The following is a 27,537-nucleotide window of genomic DNA, read 5'->3' as shown; positions in this document are numbered from 1 at the left end:
ACAAATAATAAAAAATAAAATATAAACCTAAAAAAAAATTAAAAATAAATCTATATACAAGTCCGCGTCGGCGGCGCCATTTTGTTATAGTTTTGAAAGTGGTAGTAAAAGTTCGTTGCTCGGACTTGTAAAGATTTAAAAATAAAAATATATACAAAAAATATTAACACTGGTGCGAGAAACTGGGGCTTAGGATTCGGCCAAATTCATTTCTTAAATGGTTCATAAATTAATTCTAGGCAATTATAATTCAAAACAAAATGAATATTAACTCTATTCTTTGCCAAAGTAGATTTTATAAAATATTACTTGTATTTCTTAAGCATGGCATATCAAAAATCCCTAGAACTAAGCATAAACCATCAAATGAAATCACAAATAATTAATTAAAATCTTAATTCAATTAATATTGGTGCAAAAAGTAAATATAGAATTAAATAAAATTACCACATAGATGAATTAAGGCTTCCTCCATCGCCCCAGTGTTGGGGTTTATCTCCTCATATTAATCATAATCTCAAAATACATGTACAGAAAAATTGCAACAGAAATAACTGTTGCAAAGGCGCTGTTCAACTGTTACAAGAAGAACGATACAAATGTTATGTTGTTGCAAGACCCAAACTACGACCCACTACTCTGCTTCGTAAACATTGTTGGAGAACGACTGTCTATGCATGTCCGTTCTTCGTGTTCTTGGCCTTCATCAATGGCAGCAGCAGCAGAAACTCAACTCGTGATTTCTGCTTCCTGCGCTCTCCTCTCTTCTCCCAACTCTCGACCCCCATTCTAGGACTCATGTAGCTACTATTTATACATTTTAGGCGCATCAAATCTCTCCATTAATTCCTCAAAATCTTCACAGTAAAGGAAAATTATTCTTGGGAATAATTTCCTATTTTCTTTCTCTGCATGCGTTAATTGTCTTGAAAATTTCCACAATATGTTGATACGCAACCTAGGAGAATATTTGCACTTAATTTCCACAACCCATGCAACATCTTCACGTAATTTTCTTTCCAAGTTTAACCGATATCTCTTCTTTCCTGTTTTAATCGAGAATCGATTATCTGGACAAATTTGATCGATCCCAACCACCAAAATATCTTCTTATATACATATCACATATACCCATTAAGTTTCAGCGATTTAATCACCTTAAAACACCTTCAAAAATCGATTGGCAAATCTGCCAGTACATGAAGAAATTTTCCGGCCAAATATTATTTTCAAATTCTGGGAAGAAAGTGACCTCCCCCTAATCCATCCCTGGGGTCCCTTTAGAAATTGGGGTGGAAATAGTAATTTTTCTGGATTCCTCGGGCACATTTCTGGGACGCTTCCGGTGCATTTATGGGGTGCCTTTAGTACTCTATCCTGGGGTATAAAACACCACTTTTTGAGCCAATATCGCCGCAAGAGCTTATTTCTCTAAAAACATCTACAAGAACACAAAATAACACAATAAGTACTTAATCGAGTCTAACAATACAGAAAATTGAGAACAAAATAGACACATAAATGCGTCTATCATTGAGGTACTCCAAACCCATACGCAACAGTCAAATTGTTTAGGAGATAATCCATAAACATCTGCAACATGTGAACTTCTCCATGCTTGAGGTACTTCAAACCCAGACGCAACATTTAAATTGTCCAGGAGATAATCCATGCGCATGTGGAACATTCACATAATGTATATAAGAAACTCCATATTATTTGATTGAACAGAATTTTTGTTATAGTTTGATAATAAACCGTATATCAGAATTTTTTTTAATCAGACTTATGTAATGAATTGGTATAAGATTAATAAACATAATACATTTTGTTGTTTTTTTTCTTTTTTTAAGATATTAACAAAATCAAGTTTGATTTTTGATAAGGGTTTTTTTTTTTGAAGGAACAAGGGGATAACAAAACCCATAGAGTAATTATATTAAACAAGTGACATAAATTCATACATCATCAACAAAGAATAGTAAAAAAAAATACATTTAATGAGAGCCCCTAATACAGAAGATCTAGCACACATTAAAAGTATTGAGTATATATTCAAATAGAAAACAGATATTTTCTGAGGGATGGTTTTTGGAACTCTTTCCAACTATTTGGATAACTTCTTCAAATCTTGATGCTCCCATAACAAGGAGCAATAAAAACATAACATCATAATCACGATTAGAACCGGTAGCCATGGATCTTGTATCGAGTTGTAGAGACCTACGTCACGTCGGAGGAAATCATCGTCAACAATATACATGAACATACCATCACATGTTCATTAACGCTATTATGTTCTTCATAATGACAATAGCGAGCCATTAGAAGACGATCAGGAGAAATATATAGAAAACCTGATTCTAAGATCCCTGTAAAACAAGGACAAGTTTTATTGAAAGCAGAAAAACCTTACCCAAATTTACCATAATTAATATTAGAGTAAATCTAGACAACACACAAAAATCTACTAAAAAATTGATATGTAACTGAAGATTTGTAAAAGAAATTGATAATGAAGAAGACGAGGTAGTTGAGTTTTTTGAGATATAAGGGTTTGTATATGTATTACCTTTCCTTGTTCTTTAGTGGCTTTATTCTATAGCAGACGAAAAATACGTCAGCTAAGAAAGAATAATACCTAAAAGAAGAAACTAATGAAAAATACGTCAGCTAAGAAAGATAAAAATAAAAATTAGAAAAATCTCTCCACGTTATCTGGGGGGATTGACCGTAGGATATTTGGAGGACTGGAAAGAATTATTGTAATATATCTTTGTTCTTGAAAAAAACTGTAATATAAAATATATCGCAATATATATTATATTTTTGCTATATTTTATAAGATATTTCTTATGTTACCCATATAAGATGTTCATTGTTAGTAATATGAAAAAATATAAGACTAATACTGGTCTTAATACCAAAAATCTAAAAAAGAAAATTTCCAGTTTTAATACTTTCACATGTAAATGGTTCTATATATATGTCAGAGCATTGCTCAGTCGAACTCAGAAGTGTTGCTATCTCAAGCTTGTTTTCAAATTTAGTTGGCAAAACTATATCTTGATTTCTAGTCTACAATTAGTTAAGTCTCTGATTAAGATATAAGTGTAGTTGAGAAACAGGCATCATTGCAGTAATCATTGTGTTCTATTGTTTGAAGGCGAAGATCAACCGAAGATTTTTGATAACTTCTTCAACAAAAGGTAAGTGAAGACTAATCCACCTATATCCCAGCAGAACTCGAAATTCAAACTTAAGAAGACTTCATTGGGATTCGTGAAGCCAGGTACATCTATTGTTTATCTTGATATCTCAAGTATCTTGATCTTGATCGATTGTTGAGCTTGCTCCATTAATAAAGATAAATAGAAATCACAAAGTTCTCTTCGTCTCAGACTTTTTTGATTACACAAGTTTAATACTTGTGAGGTGAATAATAATCTAGGATGCTCTTCGGGAAGCATAAGTCTGTATTTTGAGGTTAGCTAGACTTTGTCTATTGCTATCGATTATCAATCTCTCCTTGATCTACGATCAAAAAGTAAATCACACAAATAGGCTTATCTGTGGGAGGCAGATTGGTTTACAGTATTCAATTGAGTTGAAGCAACTCTTGGGTTGTAAAGGACTTCAGCTAAGGGAATCAATTGTGCTGGGTACTGCTGGGATTCAAGAGATGTAAGGAGCGCGACCGTAACTGAATTGATGTGAGGGTTTAATTGGGTCTAAACTATATTCAAGAACGAAGTTAATTGGTAGTAGGCAAGTGTTTGTAGCGGCTTGATACAATTTGGTGGTCAATCTGGACTAGGTCCCGTCGCTTTTCTGCATTTGTAGTTTTCTCGTTAACAAAATTTCTGGTGTCTGTGTTATTTATTTTTCCACATTATATTGTTTGTCTTATATAATTGATATCATATGTTGTACATTAATCAATCAAAGTATATACATCCATCCTTGTTTGTTGGATACGACTCGATTGACTCTTGGATATTGATTTTTGAGATCGTCCAAGAACTCTCACATGTAAATCAACTTCACAGATTTGGTTCTGTAAACTTTTTGATTGTGAGAGAAAGAGATATAACTCTAAATATTATTCCTTGATTGAGATTCATTAAGTTGAACTCTCGATATTGTATATAAGTTTGTCCATACAGGTTTCCTAAAGCCTAATAAGTCTGTGTTTGAAGTAAATTGACTATATGGACAAGAGTGCGATCTCGATAAATGTACTGCCAACATTTGATGTCTCGAATTACTTATGGTGGAAAATTATTATGCGTTCCTTTTGAAAATATAGCCAGTGACTTTGAGACATGGAAACTTGTAGTTATTGGATACGATGTGCCGACAGTCGTTAAAGACGGAACCACTATTGCGAAACCATTAGGAGAATATGGTGATACCGAGATAAGTGCGGTAAAACATAAATCTGACGGGTTAAACGCTATTATCCACGCCATAAGCCCAAATCTTCAGCACCATGTGACTTCGTACACTAGGTCTAAAGATGGTTGGGATATCTTAAAAATCGTATTCGAATGACATACCTCGGAGAAACAAGCTAGGCTTCAAAACCTAAATTCTGACTGGGGAAATCTTTGTATGTCTGATGAAGAATCATTTGATGAGTTTAATCAAAAAGTGTCAGGAATTGTTAATGTATGTTTTGCATTAGGGAAGACCATTCCCCAAAAGGACATTGTGATGAAAATTCTTCGATCTTTACCAGCAAGATACGAGTCTAAGAAACATGCCATCACGAAAGGAAATAACCTTCAAACTCTTTCCAGAAATACTCTAGATGGAAAGTTAAAGATCTTTGATCATGAACTGCAATCCAAAGCTGGAAAGGATATTACATTCAAGGCACTGAAACACACTCAAACTCTTAAAAGTGAAAGTATTGATAACTCTGTGAAAAATCTTGTTTATCCTGATTTTTCAGATGAAGATCTTGATAAACTCAGTTTCATTGATCACATGACAATTCAGAAAACTTCTTAGGAACAGAAATAAACGGTTCACTAGAAAAAAAGCCTCATACGTCAGTTATGCCACATAATCGTAATTATGTAAAAAACAGAGATTCCAATGATACTGACGATGAGGATATGCCACAGTGCTTCAAGTGTAAAGGGTTCAGTCACTTTACTAATGAGTGTCCAAATCGTAAGAAATATACTGGCAACAAGAGTACTGCTGCAACACTTGATGAAACATCTGATCATTATGATTCCGAAGAGGCTGATGGATCAAGTGTAGCACTCTTGGGAGGAATTATTAATTTTGATGAATGTAGAAATACTCATATCAATCTTGATAATCTAATTCATGACTCTTCATCAAAATCATTGGAGGATGTTATGGATTTTTCGTATACTAATAAAAATTCTGTTAATGTCTCAGGTACCATGTGTTTAGCTGCTAACACCGTTCCCGAATCAATCTCCAAACCAAAATTTCCTTATTGTACCAGTGAGGGTCACGGACTTACACAATGTTTCAAGAACAAACACAAACTAAGGTATTCAACAAACTGCAATGGAGGACTAGTCGTTTGGCAAATGTGCTTAAACTTGTTCAAAAGTCCAATGCTGAGGTACACAAATTTAACTCTTCTTCTTCATCTTCTTATATTGATTGATTCTAAAGTTAAGGTAAAATCTCAAACGAAAAGAAAAGTTCAGACTAAATGTCTCGTAAAGAAGGATATTACAAATTCCATGCAAGAAGCTAGTGGTGAGCAATCTAATGCTCACCTCAACATAACTTAATTGTGTTAAACGTACATCTTGTCTCATATGCCCTTAAAAGAGACAAGAATTGGTCACATCAGGGCTTTGGATCAAATTTGAATAGTATTACTTGGATGTCCATCTCTTATATGTTCATCTTAATCTGCCGAATCTATATAGAAACTTAAGGAAGGATAAAAGTAACATTTCATTCTTCTTAGGTTTTATGTATCTTCTCTAGTACGTGAACTTTTGTGTTCTGAAACCCTGCATGGTAAATATATTCTACTTTGAGACTCGTATCTCTTTCACAAGAAGCTTTTCTTGTAAATCTATATATTTGTGTTTTCAAAAATCCATTTTATTTCAACGAATTATGGATACTTCAAGCACAACATCTTCTCGTGACATCTATACTCCAATGGTTGTTGATACTCATCCAACTAGAAAGAAACAAGAGATGTCATATCCTTTTAGCTCATCTCTTAAGAGGAAAAGGAAGAATAAGAAGAAACTTAGAACGGATCCCTCCAATCTAAAAAGGTTCGAAACTCTTCTTGAAGAACTTGTGAAAACCAAAAAGGAGGTGCAGGGGCTGAAGATGATTCTATATAAATCTCTTAAACTAAAAGAATCACTTGTTAAAACCTATTAGGTTTGCAGGAACTAACTCTTTCATTCATGAACGGTATATTCCCATGCCTATTATTGATAAGGAGATTGGAGATGATAAAGAATTTTTCAAACATTTTAAGTACTAGGAAACTTCTTGTGAGAATTTGAAAAAGCGGGGGTCCAACAACACCACCCAATATTTCGATTAGCAATCTGTATGGACTAACTCCGAAACACTTACTAGAGAATCAACTAGACAGTCAGACTCAATCTAGATAAAAGTATCTCAAGGAGTTAATATCTCTCTCTTGTTTTGATTCACTCAAGCTAATAGAAATCAGCGAGTCTATAATCAAACACAAGGAATAACTTGGACGGTACCAAAGACCAATGTCCAAGGATCAATCAATATCAATCAACAACCAAAGGTCGGATTTCCAATTGATTGATTCAAACGCACAACATGTATATTTCAATTATATAAACAAATATAATGCGGAAATAGAAATAACACAGACACCAGAATTTTGTTAACGAGGAAACCGCAAATGCATAAAAACCCCGAGATCTAGTCCAGATTGAATACACACTGTATTAAGCCGCTACAGACACTAGCCTACTCCAAACTAACTTCGGAATGGACTATAGTTGAACCCCAATCAGTCTCCCACTGATCCAAGGTACAGTTGTACTCCCTACGCCTCTGATCCCATCAGGATACTGCGCACTTGATTCCCTTAGATGATCTCACCCACAACTAAGAGTTGATACGACCCAAAATCGCAGGCTTTAACAATAAACAAATCTGCCTCACACAGATAAGTCTATCAAAGGATCAATCTGTCTCTCACAGAAAAACCCTAAAAGTTTTTGTTCCGTCTTTTGATAATAACCAAGGTGAAAGGAACCAATTGATAATCCGGTCTTATATTCCCGAAGAACAGCATAGATTAATCAATCACCTCACAACAATCTTAATCGTATGGTAGCGAAACAAGATGTCGTAGAATCAAAAACGATGAGACGAAGGTGTTTGTGATTACTTTTTATATCTTGCCTATCGGAGAACTCTCACGATCTCAAGCCAATCAATATGATTGTACTATTACGATAGAAGATGCAAGATCGGATCACACAACTACGATAAAAGTAGTATCGGTCTGGCTTCATAATCCCAATGAAGTCTTTAAGTCGTTAACCTGGTTTTAGAAGAAGAAAACCAAAGGTTAAAGGAGAATCGACTCTAGCAGAGAAACTAGTATCACACGGACGTGTGGGGATTAGTTTTCTCAATGCTAAATGTCTCCTTTATATAGCCTTTCAAATCAGGGTTTTTCCTTAGTTACAAAGCAATCAATATCCACCGTTAGATGAAAACCTGATTTCGATTCAAGCTAATATTTCTCAACCGTTAGATCGAAAACTTAGCTTGTCATACACAAATGACTGTACCCTTCTAGGTTTGTTAACCGCACCCAGATGTGTACATTGTTGGTTCAACAATAGTCTACCCAAAGAGGTTAACCATATGAGCATTTCATACCAACCATCTTCTTCTTCACCATAACTAGTTCAATTGACTCAAATGAACTAGTTAAGAGAGTTGTTCAATTGCAAGGAAATCTTATGTTACTACACAAGACACAATTGAAGCAAAGATGATTTGATTCACTCGAATCGGTTCATGAACTTTAATAGCCACGGTTTGCAAATGCATTCCTTAGTCTTTTAAGATTAAGTTCAGAAATCATCTTTAGATATATAACCTTCTCAAGTTCTCAGACTAGGTTCGCGGACTTAAGACACCGAATAGAGTTTACAAACTCCAGCAGAAATTCTCGGGTTCGAGAACTACGCCGATTCGCGGACTGGGTTCGCGGACTTGGCTCACGCAAGTAGTTTGTCAACTCCAGCAGAAATTCTCGGGTTTGAGAACTTCGGAAGTCCGCGAACTGAGTTCGCGGACTTGGCACTTGCCATACTTCCGGTTCTCTTGATCAACAAAGTTCGAAAACTTCGGTTCAAGGAATCCATTGGTTATGTAATCTAAACTCTCATTCCAATCATTGAAACATTCTTAGAGGACGTTATATAGTTGTTACACTATTTCTCGTCAAAGAAATTTTCAAGGTGATTGAAACATTCATGACTTTCTTCACTAGGTAAAGATAAACTTGGTCGAAGCGAAAAGCTTACCAACACATATATCGAGATATAGATAGGCGAGGTATACTCGGCTCGAATAACCAAATGTGTATGATCTAATCTATATATATAGGATACGAATTTTGTCTCAAAGAGTATGAGATAGAATAGATAGACTTTTGAGTGACAGATAAGTTTAAGTCTCCACATACCTTTTTGTTGAGAAGTTCCACTGGTTCCTTGAGTAGATCTTCTACTTGTATGATGAATTGCCATGAAGTCCTTGAGTTCAACTACACTTACTATCCTTGTCCGAGACTTAGCTATAAGAGACTAGAAATCAAGACTTATAGTTTTGATCACTAACATTGAAAAACATGCTTGAGATAGCAATGCATGCGAGTTTGACCGAGCACTGCTCTAACAATCTCCCCCTTTGTCAATTTTAGTGACAAAACTATCAATACATATGGATACAAAAAAGATAATGAAACTTTAGTAGCTCCTATTCCACATGTCTAATCTTCAACATTCCTCGAAATCTTCGTTACTTCCAAGTACTCCAATGATCCTAAAGGTTGTAAGTTTAGCATCACCATTGTTGAAGATCCGTAGCTATAACAATGAGAAAGCATTGGTCTCGATCATTGTTATACAATGTCATAGTATTATTATATAGTGTCAAAGTCCAATTGTATCACAACTTCAACAATAATACTATGGTGATATGTATCACTCCCCCTTAGTCAATACTCCATCTCACATGAAAACCACTCCCCCTTACACAATGATCCGAAAACCATATGTATTTGTAGTGTGAACTACATATTAATTCTCCCCCTTTTTGTCAATAAAATTGGCAAAGGTACAAGAACGTGATCATAATGAAATTTCCGTAAGAGACATTTCATGACTGAGAGAAGGAAACACGCATCATCTTATTTAGATGTAATCATATAGCCGAAGCTAACAACATTCATCAAGGAGTTTAAACATACAAGATAACCCCTCTAAAATTCCACAGCCGCACACCTGATCGTTGTCGTAGGCGTCAAAAATAATTACACTTTCTTACTACTCAAAATATATTATGAAGCAATGGCAAGAAATGATCGTTCCCATAGAGAGGTCTAGGTTGTCAATATGTTATGGTTTCTTATAAGTAACAAGGGGGATTTTCTGATTTTATATAACTAAAATAAAAGCAAAGCAATAAAATAAACACGCAAATCAAGGATGTGAAATATTGGGTAAAGGTTTCATCTTCATTAGCAAACAAGTTTTGAATGTATGATTAGAATTCGTATTTAATCTCACTATCATCAAAAGCCTTAGAATATCTTATTGCAAGAATACTCCGTCAATTTCCTAAGTTCATCAACAAACACATTAGAGCTGCGAGTGTGAATTCCACCTAAAGAATAACCTAACGCCTTGCGCTAATTAAGTTCAATTCCTAGGAGCATTAAGTTTAAGAAATAGGCTAATCAATGCAATTGTCATACATCGCGCATGAAAATTCGGACAATGGTCAATTTCTACATATGATTACAAGAGTGTATCACTACAAACCGTAATCATATCATGCTACTCATATTCAAGGTTATCGCTCGATGATGAACCCTAAATTAGTTATAGATATGGATGTAAGTTCAATCAATTCTAGACTAAACTAAACAAACATTCAATCATATTGCAATACATTAATCATGCAATTATTATACGGAGTAGAAATCAAACGATAATATTGAGAGAAACCTAATTCATAAAAATCATAACTTGGTTGCAAAATCCAACTACATCTTCAACCAATAACAAAATCAATTACTTATGTTTTTGGAAATCACTCATCATAGAAAGCAAAGAAGAACTATCATGTAAAACCCTAGAAAACAAGTAGAAGTCTCCCTAATGGAGATATATAGGTTTAGAGAAAGACTTTTCTATTTATATGCTTCTCCCATTCCAAAAGGATACTCTTTCCAATATTAGGTCTTCTCAAAACCCATCTCCAAGTGGTCCACCAAGCCCATAGTGCATTAAAACCCATGTGAAAATCTCTGCCAGAATTGGTCGCCTGAAAAGTTCTCGGGATCACCGGAAATTGGCCGGAAAAAGCACCACCGGCTACCTGAGTTATGTTGCCATTGAATACGGAATATTCTGTCAGATTCTGTTACAGTTAACCGCTGACCTAACGGTCTTCTGTTAGTCAACTGGGTAAAGGCAGATGGTGAGTTAGCTTCTAGTCAGCTTCCGAGTCAGGATGATTCGGCTTACTCATTGAGTCATTCAGAAGGATCGGTCCTCGGCGGCAACGAGTTAACTCGTCGGTATGAAAATGTGACAGAGTTCTGTTTATTTCTGGGCATTCCTCAGGCCGAATTCAGGCCAATTCCCTGTAACAATCCTACACATACATCTAGTTGAAGCATTCATTTCATTCATCTGCTATTTCTGCAACAGCGAGATCCCCTTCTGTACAGCTTCTCCAACAGACTAACACTGAAACTGCACCACCATTTTCTGTTGCTTCAATAACTCAAACCAACGAACACATTCTCAGATCAATTAACAGCTTGGGTTTCTGTCTTCTTAGTACACCACAAGCATCAGAAAGTCGAACCCATTCTCGTACCCATGACAATCACCATGGCAGCAGCAGTAGCAACATAATTTCTTCAGATTCAATCACCAACACAACCCGTTTTCAATTCCATCACAACCCATTTCTTCTGATTCTTTGATCTCAGTACACCAGCAACTCGAGCTATTATTCAGTCAACTTCAGAAATCTAAGCTAACCAACGACATCAGCTCAACCCTAACTGCTTCTCGATCTGCTTGAGCTAAAGAACGAGCTCAATATCACCGTCAATCTCTTCCAATCATTCATGGCAACCGTTATCTTCATATTCTTCTTCTCAGAATCATACATTTAACCAAAAACCCTTGTTAGCAACAGGACCACCTCACTGATTTATCCATTGAATCCAAGCCAAACCCATGAAAATCATCAACCACAAATTCCCTTTTTATCTTCAAGAACATCAACACGAACCCTTACCAATTCCATCAAAACTCGTTTAATTCACGGCATTAGAATCTTGATTTCTTCTCTCGGATTTACAGCAGCAGCTGCTGCTTTTGTTTCTAACTTTCAGGCAAACGGAAATGGGAATGATTGAGAAATAAATTCTCATTCTAGGGTTATGGAAGTGGGTTATATTCGATGCCCGGTCACCATGATAAGAGCTACTCAGCTAGCAGCCCCCTAACCTTTGCTGGTTGTCTTATAATACTTCTTCAAAAGAGAGTTGCCCCTTAACCTTGGGTCGTCTCCCGATAGTATTTGCCTGGGAAATGATAGTTTTTTCCCTGTTGCTCAAATTGGGTGATTTCTTCCTCTTTTTCTCTGTATGATTCCAAAGTACCTAATAACTCAAAAACACGCAAAAAGTACATAATTTACAAGAAAACATAGCAGAGAAAGCATAAACAATAGATAGTAAATAAAGTGTGATCTATACCTATAAAATTCCCTCACACTTAGGCTTTGCTAGTCCTCGAGCAAATCAAATAAAACTTATTCTAAAATACATACAACTCCGTGTCGTCGAGGCTACGGTCACACTTAGCACGTATAACAAGCCTTTAAACCCCTAGGTGTCCCTAGTGGACGAGTTATAGTCTCGTGAGGGCTTACTAGAGATATACCCACAAAACCTACTTTACCAACTTACTAGTTCTCCGAAATGATAGCATCCAACGCGCTAAGAAGACATAGAAATTCTGCACACTAGTAATAAGAAGTTAGACACATAAATGAACACAATCTCATCCTTAAAAGTTGAGAGAGAAATAACCATCCCTTATCGAAACAAATTCGGGTTCGAAGTGATCAAATGTCTTGACTCTGCCTCACCAGAAGGGTTTTATGAAGTTGCTCTCAATAATAAATAGCTTTTTATGGGTCATACATGTGTCCAGGTAGGAGTGAAGAGAGAATCCTGCAACACGTTGAATGGTAGGAAGGTAAAAACCCTCTGAATTGTTTTGAAAACCCACATCTTTTATAATTTCTGAAAACCCATTTTTCTGACGATCTCTAAGAAAGGAAATCAACCACTTAACGAAAGTGGGAATATGCTTCCTTACCTCGTTATCCATTCGACGTGCAGCTAGCACCACTCTCATAGCATCCATAGAAACGTCTTCGTGCTTCAATCCTTGTCTTCATCTTCGTATTCGGTCTTCAACTCTTGATGATGAAATCTTGAACTTCGTAGAATCTTGACAATGTGATTCTTTCCTCTAATTCCTTGTTGCTTGAAACTTCATTATAGATATTCCTTCTTTTCATTTCTTTCCATTGGCTTTATTGAAAGAAAAAAACTAAAAACAAACCAAAATATGATACAACAAATTTTTCTTGTCTTTTTTTTCTTTTCTTTTTTTTCTTTTTTTTCCTTTTCTAGTTGAGACAAGAAAAATAAAACAAAAACAAAATGAAAACAAAACAAAATAATAAAATTAATAATGAACCTAAAAAAGATTTCTCTTGTCTTGTCTTTTTTTTTTCCTTTTTCTTTTTCATTTTTTTTTTTGAGACAAGAGAAATAAACACAAACTGAAAATAAAAATTAAATAAGCACAAATGGCCATGGTTTAAGTACTTTACCGCATGATTCTTCACAACTTGTATGTCTCGATATCATAAACTTCTCATCTTGATAATCTTCGCTCTTGGACAATAGTCTTCAACTTATAAAAATTATGCTCCTTGTCTTGTTGCTTTACTTGAATATGAAATCTGCTCATTTCTGTACCGTTGCTTGTAAACCTTGAACGTCTTCAACTTTCCTTCGAATTTGTGATGCTCCTCTTGTTGATGATGATGGTGTTTCTATGTACATGTTGGTGTAGAGAGAGATAGAGTGGATGGTGCTAAATGCGAACAAGAATACAAGTGGTATGTAAGTTAGCAATTCGATGTCACCATCATGATTGACAAAATAGCACTCAAGAGATCAAAATAGTGCTTCTATGGTGGGAGGTTGGGAAGCATACCATTCTGCCCGGAGTTAACGTACCGTGACACACACTCTAAAAGCACATATTTAGACAGGTACAAAGAATTGAAGGTCGGTGCCTCACATTATGTAACATGGGTAGTCTCCACTATAGGGGACCACAACTCTAATACTGAATTCATTTTGCACCTCATTTTCCACTGGCATGGTTAAATCCAACTTTAACTCTCATACAAGTAAGAAACCGGATCACGTTCTCTGTCATCTCTAAGTTCAGTTACTCTTATGAGAATCTCGATGTAATCTTAGTGACATGTATACTATGTGACTCTAAACTAACTACAAGTTGGAGTTTTTTTATTCACAAAATTTACACAAAAGTTGAAAATTTTACAATGCAAATGCTTAACCACTCCCCCACACTTAAACTTTACATTGTCCTCAATGTAAATTGAATCGTCCAAAGAAAGTCAAGGTGGAAAATCTTATAATGATATGCGACAAGAAAAAATATACAAGACAAGAACCAAAAATAAAAATAAGACAAGACAAGAAATACTCATCGTATGGGTTGTCTCCCATGCAGCGCTTGGTTTAAAGTCGCCAGCCCGACTTGCAAGACGAATTCCCTAACACCAATAATCTGAAAAGTTGGGGATCCACCCATAGAACCTGTTTTGAAACACTAGCTTCACACCAATATTAGTAACATAAAACAGAAACGAAGCTATTAACCGATAAAAGCTTCCCTCACACTTGGAAGTGTATAAGAATATAGAAGTCGAGTACTTCCACGGTTTCTTGTTCCAAAACCTGCATAGTATGAGAATCAAGTTTCTCTAATGGAGGATATCGCGAAATAAAGTCATTCAACAATATTCTCGAAGCACATACATTCAAACCAATAAGAGGTAAAGGAGAAGAAACAATATGCAAAGGGTTAGACAAACCTCGCACAATCTCTTGTAACACGGAATCCTCTTCATCCTTGAAAAATTCAAGTGAACTATTCACCTCTTGTATATCATGGTCCTCTATCAAACCTTGCAACCATTCTTCGTCCGTTTCTGCCTTAACCAAAACCTCGGCATCAACATCTTCATTACAATCATTTGCAAGCTCAATTGGGTCTTCCACAATATTGGTCATATCGGTTTCATTCTCAACACACTCCTCTTTGCAAGGTACCTACTCCACTGCGGATTCAAGTCTCACCATAAGGAACTGTTTTAGAACACTCGTTGCATCATCCTCAAGCTCTACCTTTTGAATAGGTTCTTGATCGTTATAAAGATAAATGCTCGAGTAAGCTACACTAGTGTCATCATATTCCTTTTCATCTTCACCTTGATCGCAAAAAGACTCCATTGTACACTCCTCGGGGATGTCACCATAAATTGGTTCAAGCGACGTACTTTCATAGTCATCGTGACTATCATAGTTAACATAAGATTGGCTTCCACTTCCCAAAGATTGGTCTTTCGCGGAATTTTGCATGTCCTCTTTGTATTCTTCAATGCCTTGTCTTAAAATGGAAACACCTTTTTGAAGCTCTTGGAGTGATCCATCAAAATTTTGAAAATAGTGTTCCATTTGTTGGAAAAGCTCGTTCGACAAGGAAAAAGTAGAATCACTTACTTCAGTATTGTTAGGCCAATTATCTTCCCTTTGAATGGGTGAATGATCATAACTACGATCAGAAATTGGGCCAAACATACTATTAGCATATTCGATCGATGAAACTGGTTCCACGCTTGGTTGTCTACAAACTGACTCCATGCCCACCATAAATTGTTGCATTTCATCTACCAAACTAGAGGAAATATGAATAGGAGCATAACTATTCTCCCCTCCTTGTGGTTGCTCACTTACATACCTACCGTAAGAAGGTTGGTATGTATGAGAATAACTCAAAGGGTACGTGAAATATTGACCATAACCAAAGGATTGATTTTGATTGTATTCCCCGCAAGGGTGATAGTTGTCAAAATGTTGTTGAGGTTGATAACCGTACCCATTGTTCCAATATGCTCCGTCCATAGAAATTGGTACCTGAAACAAGAGTTCTCAAAACTATGTTAAAACCAGAAAACAAGAACTAAAAACAAAACTAAAAACAAAAAAAAAAAGAAACCAAGAACAAGTGACTACCGCTGCCTCCCCGGCAGCGGCGTCAAAATTTGATCGTTGTCATAGGCGTCAAAAATAATTACACTTTCTTACTACTCAAAATATATTATGAAGCAATGGCAAGAAAGGATCGTTCCCATAGAGAGGTCTAGGTTGTCAATATGTTATGGTTTCTTATAAGTAACAAGGGGGATTTTCTGATTTTATATAACTAAAATAAAAGCAAAGCAATAAAATAAACACGCAAATCAAGGATGTGAAATATTGGGTAAAGGTTTCATCTTCATTAGCAAACAAGTTTTGAATGTATGATTAGAATTCGTATTTAATCTCACTATCATCAAAAGCCTTAGAATATCTTATTGCAAGAATACTCCGTCAATTTCCTAAGTTCATCAACAAACACATTAGAGCTGCGAGTGTGAATTCCACCTAAAGAATAACCTAACGCCTTGCGCTAATTAAGTTCAATTCCTAGGAGCATTAAGTTTAAGAAATAGGCTAATCAATGCAATTGTCATACATCGCGCATGAAAATTCGGACAATGGTCAATTTCTACATATGATTACAAGAGTGTATCACTACAAACCGTAATCATATCATGCTACTCATATTCAAGGTTATCGCTCGATGATGAACCCTAAATTAGTTATAGATATGGATGTAAGTTCAATCAATTCTAGACTAAACTAAACAAACATTCAATCATATTGCAATACATTAATCATGCAATTATTATACGGAGTAGAAATCAAACGATAATATTGAGAGAAACCTAATTCATAAAAATCATAACTTGGTTGCAAAATCCAACTACATCTTCAACCAATAACAAAATCAATTACTTATGTTTTTGGAAATCACTCATCATAGAAAGCAAAGAAGAACTATCATGTAAAACCCTAGAAAACAAGTAGAAGTCTCCCTAATGGAGATATATAGGTTTAGAGAAAGACTTTTCTATTTATATGCTTCTCCCATTCCAAAAGGATACTCTTTCCAATATTAGGTCTTCTCAAAACCCATCTCCAAGTGGTCCACCAAGCCCATAGTGCATTAAAACCCATGTGAAAATCTCTGCCAGAATTGGTCGCCTGAAAAGTTCTCGGGATCACCGGAAATTGGCCGGAAAAAGCACCACCGGCTACCTGAGTTCCGTCGCCATTGAATACAGAATATTCTGTCAGATTCCGTTACAGTTAACCGTTGACCTAATGGTCTTCTGTTAGTCAACTGGGTAAAGGCAGATGGTGAGTTAGCTTCTAGTCAGCTTCCGAGTCAGGATGATTCGGCTTACTCATTGAGTCATTCAGAAGGATCGGTCCTCGGCGGAAACGAGTTAACTCGTCGGTATGAAAATGTGACAGAGTTCTGTTTATTTCTGGGCATTCCTCAGGCCGAATTCAGGCCAATTCCCTGTAACAATCCTACACATACATCTAGTTGAAGCATTCATTTCATTCATCTGTTATTTCTGCAACAGCGAGATCCCCTTCTGTACAGCTTCTCCAACAGACTAACACTGAAACTGCACCACCATTTTCTGTTGCTTCAATAACTCAAACCAACGAACACATTCTCAGATCAATTAACAGCTTGGGTTTCTGTCTTTTTAGTACACCACAAGCATCAGAAAGTCGAACCCATTCTCGTACCCATGACAATCACCATGGCAGCAGCAGTAGCAACATAATTTCTTCAGATTCAATCACCAACACAACCCGTTTTCAATTCCATCACAACCCATTTCTTCTGATTCTTTGATCTCAGTACACCAGCAACTCGAGCTATTATTCAGTCAATTTCAGAAATCTAAGCTAACCAACGACATCAGCTCAACCCTAACTGCTTCTCGATCTTCTTGAGCTAAAGAACGAGCTCAATATCACCGTCAATCTATTCCAATCATTCATGGCAACCGTTATCTTCATATTCTTCTTCTCAAAATCATAGATTCAACCAAAAACCCTTGTTAGCAACAGAACCACCTCACTGATTTATCCATTGAATCCAAACCAAACCCATGAAAATCATCAACCACAAATTCCCTTTTTATCTTCAAGAACATCAACACGAACCCTTACCAATTCCATCAAAACCCGTTTAATTCACGGCATTAGAATCTTGATTTCTTCCCTCGGATTTACAGCAGCAGCTGCTGCTTTTGTTTCTCACTTTCAAGCAAATGGAAATGGGAATGATTGAGAAATAAATTCTCATTCTAGGGTTATGGAAGTGGGTTATATTCGATGCTCGGTCACCATGATAAGGGCTACTCAGCTAGCATGCCCCTAACCTTTGCTGATTGTCTTATAATACTTCTTCAAAAGAGAGTTGCCCCTTAACCTTGGGTCGTCTCCTGATAGTATTTGCCTGGGAAATGATAGTTTTTTCCCTGTTGCTCAAATTGGGTGATTTTTTCCTCTTTTTCTCTGTATGATTCCAAAGTACCTAATAACTCAAAAACACGCATAAAGTACATAATTTACAAGAAAACATAGCAGAGAAAACATAAACAATAGATAGTAAATAAGGTGTAATCTACACCTATCAACACCCCTCAAGATATGACCATTAAGCACAAGTTCAAAAGAACTCTCCCCCATTAGATGACATTCCTGAGGGAACAACAAGAGCGACCTTAAATTCCGAAGAAAAAAAGGATTTTTATTCGACACCAAAACCATAAGAATGATTTTTATATCCAAAACTCAATCAAATTAATCACAAGTAAACCCATGATTAATTTAATCGGAATACGCAATCAAATTAAACACATAAGGTGATCAACTTAATTGTTTTATGCTCAACATAAGAAAACTTACGGAACATATGACTAACATAACCATTAGAAAATGATTAAGATAGCCGTTTATATACTCAACACAAAAAAAACTCATGGAATATATGAAAACTCAACTAGACTAATTACAAGAGATCCCATGATTAATCTAATTGGATACACGATCAAACTAATCATAAAAGTAATCACTTTAATTGTAATTTTTTTTGCTCGACATAAGAGAACTTACGGAGCAATAACTAAATAACCAAACAAGATGATTAATTTAGTTCTAAATGCTCAACATAACGTACCTTACGAAACAACCAACAAAGCTAATCAAGAATAATCAACTTAGTTGTATCGTGCTCAACATAAGACATATCACGGAGCCTCACGGTAATACAAAAAGATGGATCAATGAAGATCTATACCGTGGAATACACAAGGATTCATTCTATCTTCCATCACTATTTGCATAACGATATTTAATAGACATAACCCTTAGATACAAAAGATTTTAACCTATCTTCCGTCAAGGGTTGTCAATATAGGCTTAACTTTTGTATACGTCAAAAGTCTATTCATTCTTAAACCAATAAACGAATACCGATCGTGAACGACTTTACTTTTGACAAAATATGGGACAACAAAGTTCACGGACGTAAACACAGATATCATAACAAGTTGCAATATAACAAAATCAAAAATATTGCAAAACATCATCCTCCAAATAGTTTTATAATTTTAAACCAAAAAACCTAAAAACAAGAAGATGAAAATAATAGCTATGTGTAGTCACAATCATCGCTATTCAAATCACTAGTTATTCTTCCAACTAAACCAAAAAGAAGACTTACTAGCCATTGTAGATTTTCCTCAAGGCATCTACAGAAAACTCCTTCTCATTATTGAAAAATCCATTGATAATGGGATCGTTCAATTCCTCTAGATCTTCAGAAATGTCAGTTAACTCACTAAGTTCTCTTTTTAGATCACGCATAGTGTTCTTGGTTAGAGACAACCTTTGTTCATAGTGAGTTATCTCTTCCAAAGAGGAAATGATTCGAGATTTTAGATCATTTCGCTTGTTGATGAAAGCTTTCACCATGTATCTCAAATTATTATTATGATGCACAGAAAAGAGACATAATTAGAGGAAGAACCTTATAGATTGTTGACTTCTTCTTTATCATCCTCGAGGAAGTGATTCCTTCGCACAGATATACGTTGACTGCTTCTACTTAATCACTTTTGGAAGTGCCTCTGGTTACAAGAGCCATGAGAATGTATGAGAGGGAAAAAGAATATGAGAAGATTTATAAGTGTCAAATCCTAGAGATCCTTGACACAGTCTTCCACAGTTTAAAAGTCCACAATCTATATTGTTAGGAGAATATTTTCTTAACAAAAATAGATACAATACTTGAACCACACAAATGCAGAGCCTCATTTTCTCAAGTTAAGGATGAGGATGCGAACGTCTCTGGAGTTAGATAGATACAATGTGAGCCAGACGCTCCCCTTGTTTACCAAGGATTGTTGTATAAACAGGTTTCCTTCCTCTTCTAATTCTGGAAGCATTTCTTTTATAAGACTTTTGTTGATTCTCCAGATTCATCTTTTGCATGCTCTTTTGCAGTCTGGACATTCTTTTGTTGCTCCTCTTGAACTTCCAACACGTGCTTTGAGCATGATTTGCATTTCCACAAAACGAACAAATCGATGATTCCTTGTCTTATTGAAGTGCCTTTTGTTTATCAAAACTGCCAACCTTTGATTTCCCATGACACTTTGGACCATGCTTGACAATACCTGCAGACTTGCTTTTAAACCCTAAACCATTGGTATTTCCAAAGGATTTCTGACCAAATAACATTGCTGAGATTTTATCAGAACTTCCAGACAATCGTTGAAGATCATCTTTGAGAGTATTAATCTCTTTTTCCTTTAGAACAACGGTTCTGGTGAATTGATCATTAAGACAATCTATCTCAAGATCTTTTACCTGGATTAAAGAATTTAGTTTCTTCAATGAAGCTTTTAATTGAAGATTTTCTTGAAGAACCTCTTTATTCAAGAATTCAAAAATCTATGTGTCAGACTCAACTTCTGAAACAGACCTTGAGTACGTGGAGGTTTCTGCCGCGAGAGCTGCGGTTTCATCACATCCAATAGACGCATTCAAAGCGTTGACACTTAGAGAATTTTCTTTCATAGAATCTTTAGTAGCAACAGCTGACAGGAGATGTTTATCACATCTAATGCTTCTTTTTAAAAATTCCTTGATCCTTTCTGTGAACAATGGTTTATCAAACCTATTATCATTAGAACATCACTCATCAGCCCAAGACACGTTAGAGGATTTACTTGTCTCGGAAACATCGTTGAATGCAAAGGTTTGAACAGAATTTGGATCATGAATTGTCACATGTCCAAGAGAGGTATTCATGGAGTGGGTGTTGAGTTTATTTCCTCCATTGATGGCATGCTTCTTAGAAACGTATCTCTTGTCTTCAAATACAGTTTCTAAGATATCCCAGGCATTTTTAGACTTAGTGCATGTAAACACATAGTGCTGAAGGTCTGGGGTAACATCCTGTCTGGTAGCATTTAATCCGTTAGAGTTTTGCATTGCAGCAAGAGATTCTTCAGGACTATAACTACCAACATCCTTAGGTATAAATACATCGCCTTTTGTATTAACCGGAGGATCATATACTTTAACAATACGTACCCAGGTTTGAAAATCACAAGCTTAAAGATAAGCACACATAGAAACTTTCCATCCTGAGTAGTTTGAGCCATCAAAGACTGGTGGTACGTTTACTGAGATAGCACAGCTGTCCATAGAGTCAGATCGCTACAAACAGAGACTTGTAAGGTCTTGAACGTGTTTGCCTGCTCTGATACCAATTGAAAAAGTGGGGGTCTAACAACACCACCCAATATTTCGATTAGCAATTTGTATGGACTAAATCCGAAACACTTACTAGAGAATCAACTAGACAGTCAGACTCAATCTAGATAAAAGTATCTCAAGGAGTTAATATCTCTCTCTTGTTTTGATTCACTCAAGCTAATAGAAATCAGCGAGTCTATAATCAAACACAAGGAATAACTTGGACGGTACCAAAGACCAATGTCCAAGGATCAATCAATATCAATCAACAACCAAAGGTCGGATTTCCAATTGATTGATTCAAACGCACAACCTGTATTATTTCAATTATATAAACAAATATAATGCGAAAATAGAAATAACACAGATACCATAATTTTGTTAACGAGGAAACCGCAAATGCAGAAAAATCCCGGGACCTAGTCCAGATTGAATACACACTATATTAAGCCGCTACAGACACTAGCCTACTCCAAGCTAACTTCGGACTGGATTATAGTTGAACCCCAATCAGTCTCCCACTGATCCAAGGTACAGTTATACTCCCTATGCCTCTGATCCCAGCAGGATATTGTGCACTTGATTCCCTTAGCTGATCTCACCCACAACTAAGAGTTGCTACGACCCAAAATCGCCGACTTTAACAATAAACAAATCTGTCTCACACGGACAAGTCTATCAAAGGATCAATATGTCTCCTAGAGAAAAACCCTGAAAGTTTTTGTTCCGTCTTTTGATAATAATCAAGATGAACATGAACCAGTTGATAATCCAGTCTTATATTTCCGAAGAACATCCTAGATTAATCAATCACCTCACAACAATCTTAATCGTATGGTAGCGAAACAAGATGTCGTGGAATCACAAACGATGAGACGAAGGTGTTTGTGATTACTTTTTATATCTTTCCTATCGGAGAACTCTCACGATCTCAAGCCAATCAATATGATTGTACTGTTACGATAGAAGATGTAAGATCAGATCACATAACTACGATAAAAGTAGTATCGGTCTGGCTTCACAATCCCAATGAAGCCTTTTAGTCGTTAACCTGGTTTTAGAAGAAGAAAACCAAAGGTTAAAGGAGAAACGACTCTAGCACTCAAACTAGTATCACACGTAAGGTGTGGGGATTAGTTTTGCACAATACTAGATGTCTCCTTTATATAGCCTTTCAAATTAGGGTTTTGCCTTAGTTACCAAGCAATCAATATTCACCATTAGATGAAAACCTGATTTAGATTCAAGCTAATATTTCTCAACCGTTAGATCGAAAACTTAGCTTGTCATACACAAATGATTGTACGCTTCTAGGTTTGTTAACCGCACCCAAACGTGTACATTGTTGGTTCAACAATAGTCTACCCAAAGTGTTAGAGCACTGCACGGTTGAACCCACTAGCGTTGGTATGTCAAGTTAGTTGTCAATTTTAGTTTCCAAAATTCATTCTTGATTTAGCATACTAAAGATAGTTTCGGACTAGATTAGGTCTAAGAAGTTGAATCGAAGTTATCCTTAAAGGATGAAGATTGAAGATTGAAGACTACAAGAAGACATCAACAAGTACTTCATCAAAGGTATGTGATTGATTTCATTTGGATTCTTGTTCTATTATACCTTTCTAATCTATCGAGATATATGCTCACTATATGGAACAATTTCGATGACGGTAAATGTACATTTATGTACATATACTTGAGGTTATTTGATTCATGACTTTGGTGATAATAATCTTTATCCCTATAAAGGATCTCATGTTATAGTGAATGAGCTTGTGAATCCAATGAGCCAAGAATCACTCAATTCCGAGTTATAACGATAAAGTTATGAGTGATTTAAGTTCATTAGTAGGAAACATTTCATGGGCTTTGGAGTGGTCCGCGAACTTGGGCCCAATACGTGACTAAAAGGGATTTTTGGTCAAGTTGGTGGTGTTTCCTTATCTAGGCAAGTTAGCTATTATTCCAAACATCTTTGATTGCCATATTAAAGTGTTTGTGATTCCTTCCTAATTTAATTTGTGATTTATTCACAAAAATACAATTTGCTAAATTAATTATTTATTTAATTACTAGGTATCACCGGGGCCTTACGGCCCCGACTCAACCTCTCATTTTAGTCGTAAAAATACATACTTTCAAAACTCACTTGATTTTATTTCATCGATATTTATCCCTGATTAGTTTCAAAACCAATCATCGTTTACTGAAGAACGAAATAGAGAAATCAAAGGAACATACATATCAATCTTGGCAACTGTAAATTAGTATAGTTTAATATGTAATGGTCATAACGATGAGAGAGCAACAAATGAGGTGACATTTTTCTCTATAAAATATATTTCAATATATTAGAGAATGATACAAAGCAAAAGGGCTCAAATTGGGTCAACTACATCAAAATTAAATTTTCGGTTAAAAATTTATCTGCAAAAGTCAATTCCTTGGATGGATGTCTGAGCGGTTTAAAGAGTCTTACTTTGAAAGCACAATGCGGTATTATTTTTTAGCAAAACAAATGTGTTTTAGTTAACACGTGATTGTTAGCCTAATTTATTCAAGCTAAGGAGGGAATACACAAAGAACATGTAGTAGAGTGCAGGAACTACAACGAAGTGAAACTAATGCATCAATATGTTTAAGCTCCCATTTTATCTAAAATCCATTAGTCTGCTAAGAAAGTGTTTAGGATAGGTTAAATAATGTAATATTGCTTCTGCTTATCGCCCAAAGATTAGTGTGTATGCTTCAAGAAAAAGCGACTTGTATGGTACTTCAAACATGAAGAATTAGGTCAACATTAATGCATACTTAAAAATGTAATGATAGCACTTTGTGTTTTTCTTTGTTCTCTAGAAAGATATATGATCCTATTGTAATGATCTTTAATCCAATCTTTGTTAGATCCTATTATAATACTGCAAAAACGTGGTCTGTACCCATACAATTCTCCATGTATATATTTTTCCAACTCATATTTTTCATCGGAATATATCGGTTTTCTATTAAGGAGATAAGGGCTCTGTTTGTAGGGTTTCTTTTGTTGTGCCGTACCCAACATTGGTTTTTTGATAATGATATATTCTTCATCTACTGAACTACTTTGATCCAAAGTTTGAACTATCTTGTTGTATAGAAACATTTTTCTCTTTCTATCGTTCTCTAAAACCATATTTTTTGTTGTTCTCAAATTTCAGCTGTTTTAAAACGAAAACTTCGTTATTTTCCGGGTTTACCGTGACTGCATTGATCTCTTTAACGGTTAATTTCACAATCTTAAAATTAAAACTTGAAAACTTTATAAAAGTGAATGTGGTGGAATGATCAAATAACAAAAAAAGTTTACTTAATTTTTGACGAACATCAGCATATAAAACAAAGATATCTTTGTTGAAATTTGAAGGAAGCAAAACATGTAAACTTAGATTGAAACAATAACCGAGATGTAGTTGCAGGAAATCCTACACTACACCCCTCATATGATTTCATTATTACTCAACTCATTTTTAGATTTACACTCTTAATTTTATTGATCAATCTTTGAATGTTCTTACAAGAAAGATAAAGGAATCAAGAATGACCTCTGCTCTAGACTTTCTCTCTCCTATTTACTTGTTTCTTACTCAAAAAGATCTCTCTCTTTCCTTTACAACTGAACGACTATTTATAGGGAAGTACATAGTGGATGACAGCTAATCTGTCCTTTATTTTCGAATATGACCTGCGACATTCTCGCAACCTTACAAATGTTAATCTCGCAAACTCTCTAATTTTCGCAGGACCATCACATCTTTCTCATGATTTTAGTTGACGTCGTTTATTATATCATTTCTGAAATTGTTATGCGACGCTGTTGTGTTGTGTTGTTGACAATTTCGCTAAGATATCACTGTTGCGAGATTCTGATCCTACATCTTTCCTCTTCTCATATCTTTTCTGCGAAGTAGAGAATGATGTGAGAAATGCCGCAGCTGTTCATTTCTTCATATTCTGCATTTATCACACGTACTTTTTCTTCCATCTGTTTCTTGACACGTCTTTTGTAACCGTTTATATTTTTCCGTATTAATCATGTTTATCTTCTCGAGGAAAAATTCCCTCTATATATATTCTTTCTCACTCTCTTTTCCTTTCTTTTTATTTTCTCTGCAACTTCATCATTCTTCTTCAAATCCGTTATTGCAATTTTTCTTCTTTATTCTTCAATCTTTTTAAGTTCTTCTTCATCTTCATACTATTTCTTCTACAGATCTTCATCGTTCGTAATTTTCTTCGAAATAATCTTCCTGCTACTGTTTTCCATGGATTCATCAAGGTTAGTTTTCTTTTTTCTTCTTTATGGGTTTTGCTGAAATTGATCTTGTTTATTGCCTTATTTGATGTTGTTTATGTGATTCCCCTACTCTTGTTATTTCAGCAAAAGCGCCTCCAATACTAAATTTACAGTTCAGAACCTTAATATTCCCAAATCGCATCATAAGGTTGTTGCGCATAAAAGAAAGTCTGTGAATGAGAAGGTAGTAAGAAACACTATCCTTTTCTAATAACAATATTGTTGCCTCTGTTTATTATCTGGATTGCGCAGGGTGATAAGGATGTCAATAAACCTCTCAAGAAATCTCGCCACCTTAAAACTGTTCCAACTTCCGTTCCATTCCACTTACTCATCTCTTCTAAATCTCCTGTGACATCTTCGCAAGATAAACCTTTATCTCCCATTCGCGAAAAATCTGCCTCAGACTTCATTTCTTCAGCTGACCTTTAAATGATTGAAACCCCCCTTGTTGATCCTTTTATGAATGAAACTTCTTTTCTTCCTATTGAGAATGTTTCTCAACCTTCTATCACTGCCAGTTCTCTACCTGAGTCTCTTCCTCTTTCGAAAAAAACCGTGGAAGGAATAGATATTGCTTTCAAAGTTTTATCTGAAGTCCTGGATGATGGCAAGAGGTATTCTATTGATCCTATCAAGTCTAATGTTTGCGAAATTCTGAGTAAGCATTTAGGTTCTGACAAAGTTGCTTCGCAGTCAGCTTTGGAAAAAGAGTGTAATGTTCTTCATCTCGAAAATCAAAAGCTTCAGAATGTTTTGTTGGATCGTGACAATCTTCGCAAGAAGAATGATGAATTGAGAGGTATGATTTTCTTACCCATGTCTTCAATTTTCCCTTTTAATGGTTTTATCCTTCCCATATTTAATTATCCTTGAAATCCCTCTTTCGCATGTTAAGCCTTAAATCAGAAACAAATAATAGAGAGATATCAATTTGAATCTGCTGTTGAAGAAGCCCGTGTTGATAAAGAAATTTTGATGTATTAATATAACCAATTAGATAACCTCTATTCATATTCTCTTGATCATATAAATAATCTTACCAATGAAAATACCCAATTAGTTCAGAGACAAGATTTATTAAGTAATGAAGTATCTCGCCTTTCTTATTCTTTAAACTAAAGATAATTTAGGGATGAAAACTTTATCAGATGAGAATAAAACCTTATCTCAAGAGAAGCGAACTTGTTTAAACAAGATAGCGATATCTTCGCAATAACTTAGCATTCTTCAGAAAGTATGTGATGACCAAGAGCAATCTCTTCGCTCTTTGAGAAATGAACTTAAAGAAATAACGGAGTCATCTATCGCTGAAAGAGATACACTTATTCAAGGTAGAATAACTTTAAGTGTAAAGGCGAATCAACTTAAAGAACAATATTCCAAATTAGAAGAATCTTATTCTTCTCTTGCGAAGAAAAATGCCTTTATTATTTCTAAAGAGAAAAACCTTCAGTCTCGACTTAAAGGTTTAGCTGGAGATAAATTTGATGACGCAATGGACCGTTGGGAGAATAGTTGTCTGTCCTTGATTCAACACCTTATTTCGCAAAAGGAAGGTAGTCATAATATTTTGACTGCCTTAACTATCTTTTCTTTGTCATATTTTTCTGAGTTCTTCATCTTATTGAAATTTTGTATTCTACCTTTCGCAGAGTCTGAGAAGAATCTTCATTCCTCCATTTCTGTTTTGGAGGCTAAATATGCCAAAATTCGCAAAGAAAATGCATTGCTCGTCTCTGCCCTTACTGGTTCTCGCGACCGAGCAGAAAGAAGACTTGATTATCTTGCTCATTTTAAGGATATTCAAGATAGGAATCATCAGAGAGCACTTCTTCGTCAAGTTCAT

The sequence above is a fragment of the Papaver somniferum genome, chromosome 1, assembly GCF_003573695.1.
Source record: "Papaver somniferum cultivar HN1 chromosome 1, ASM357369v1, whole genome shotgun sequence".
Lineage (NCBI taxonomy): Eukaryota > Viridiplantae > Streptophyta > Magnoliopsida > Ranunculales > Papaveraceae > Papaver > Papaver somniferum.
This window is presented reverse-complemented; position numbering follows the sequence as displayed.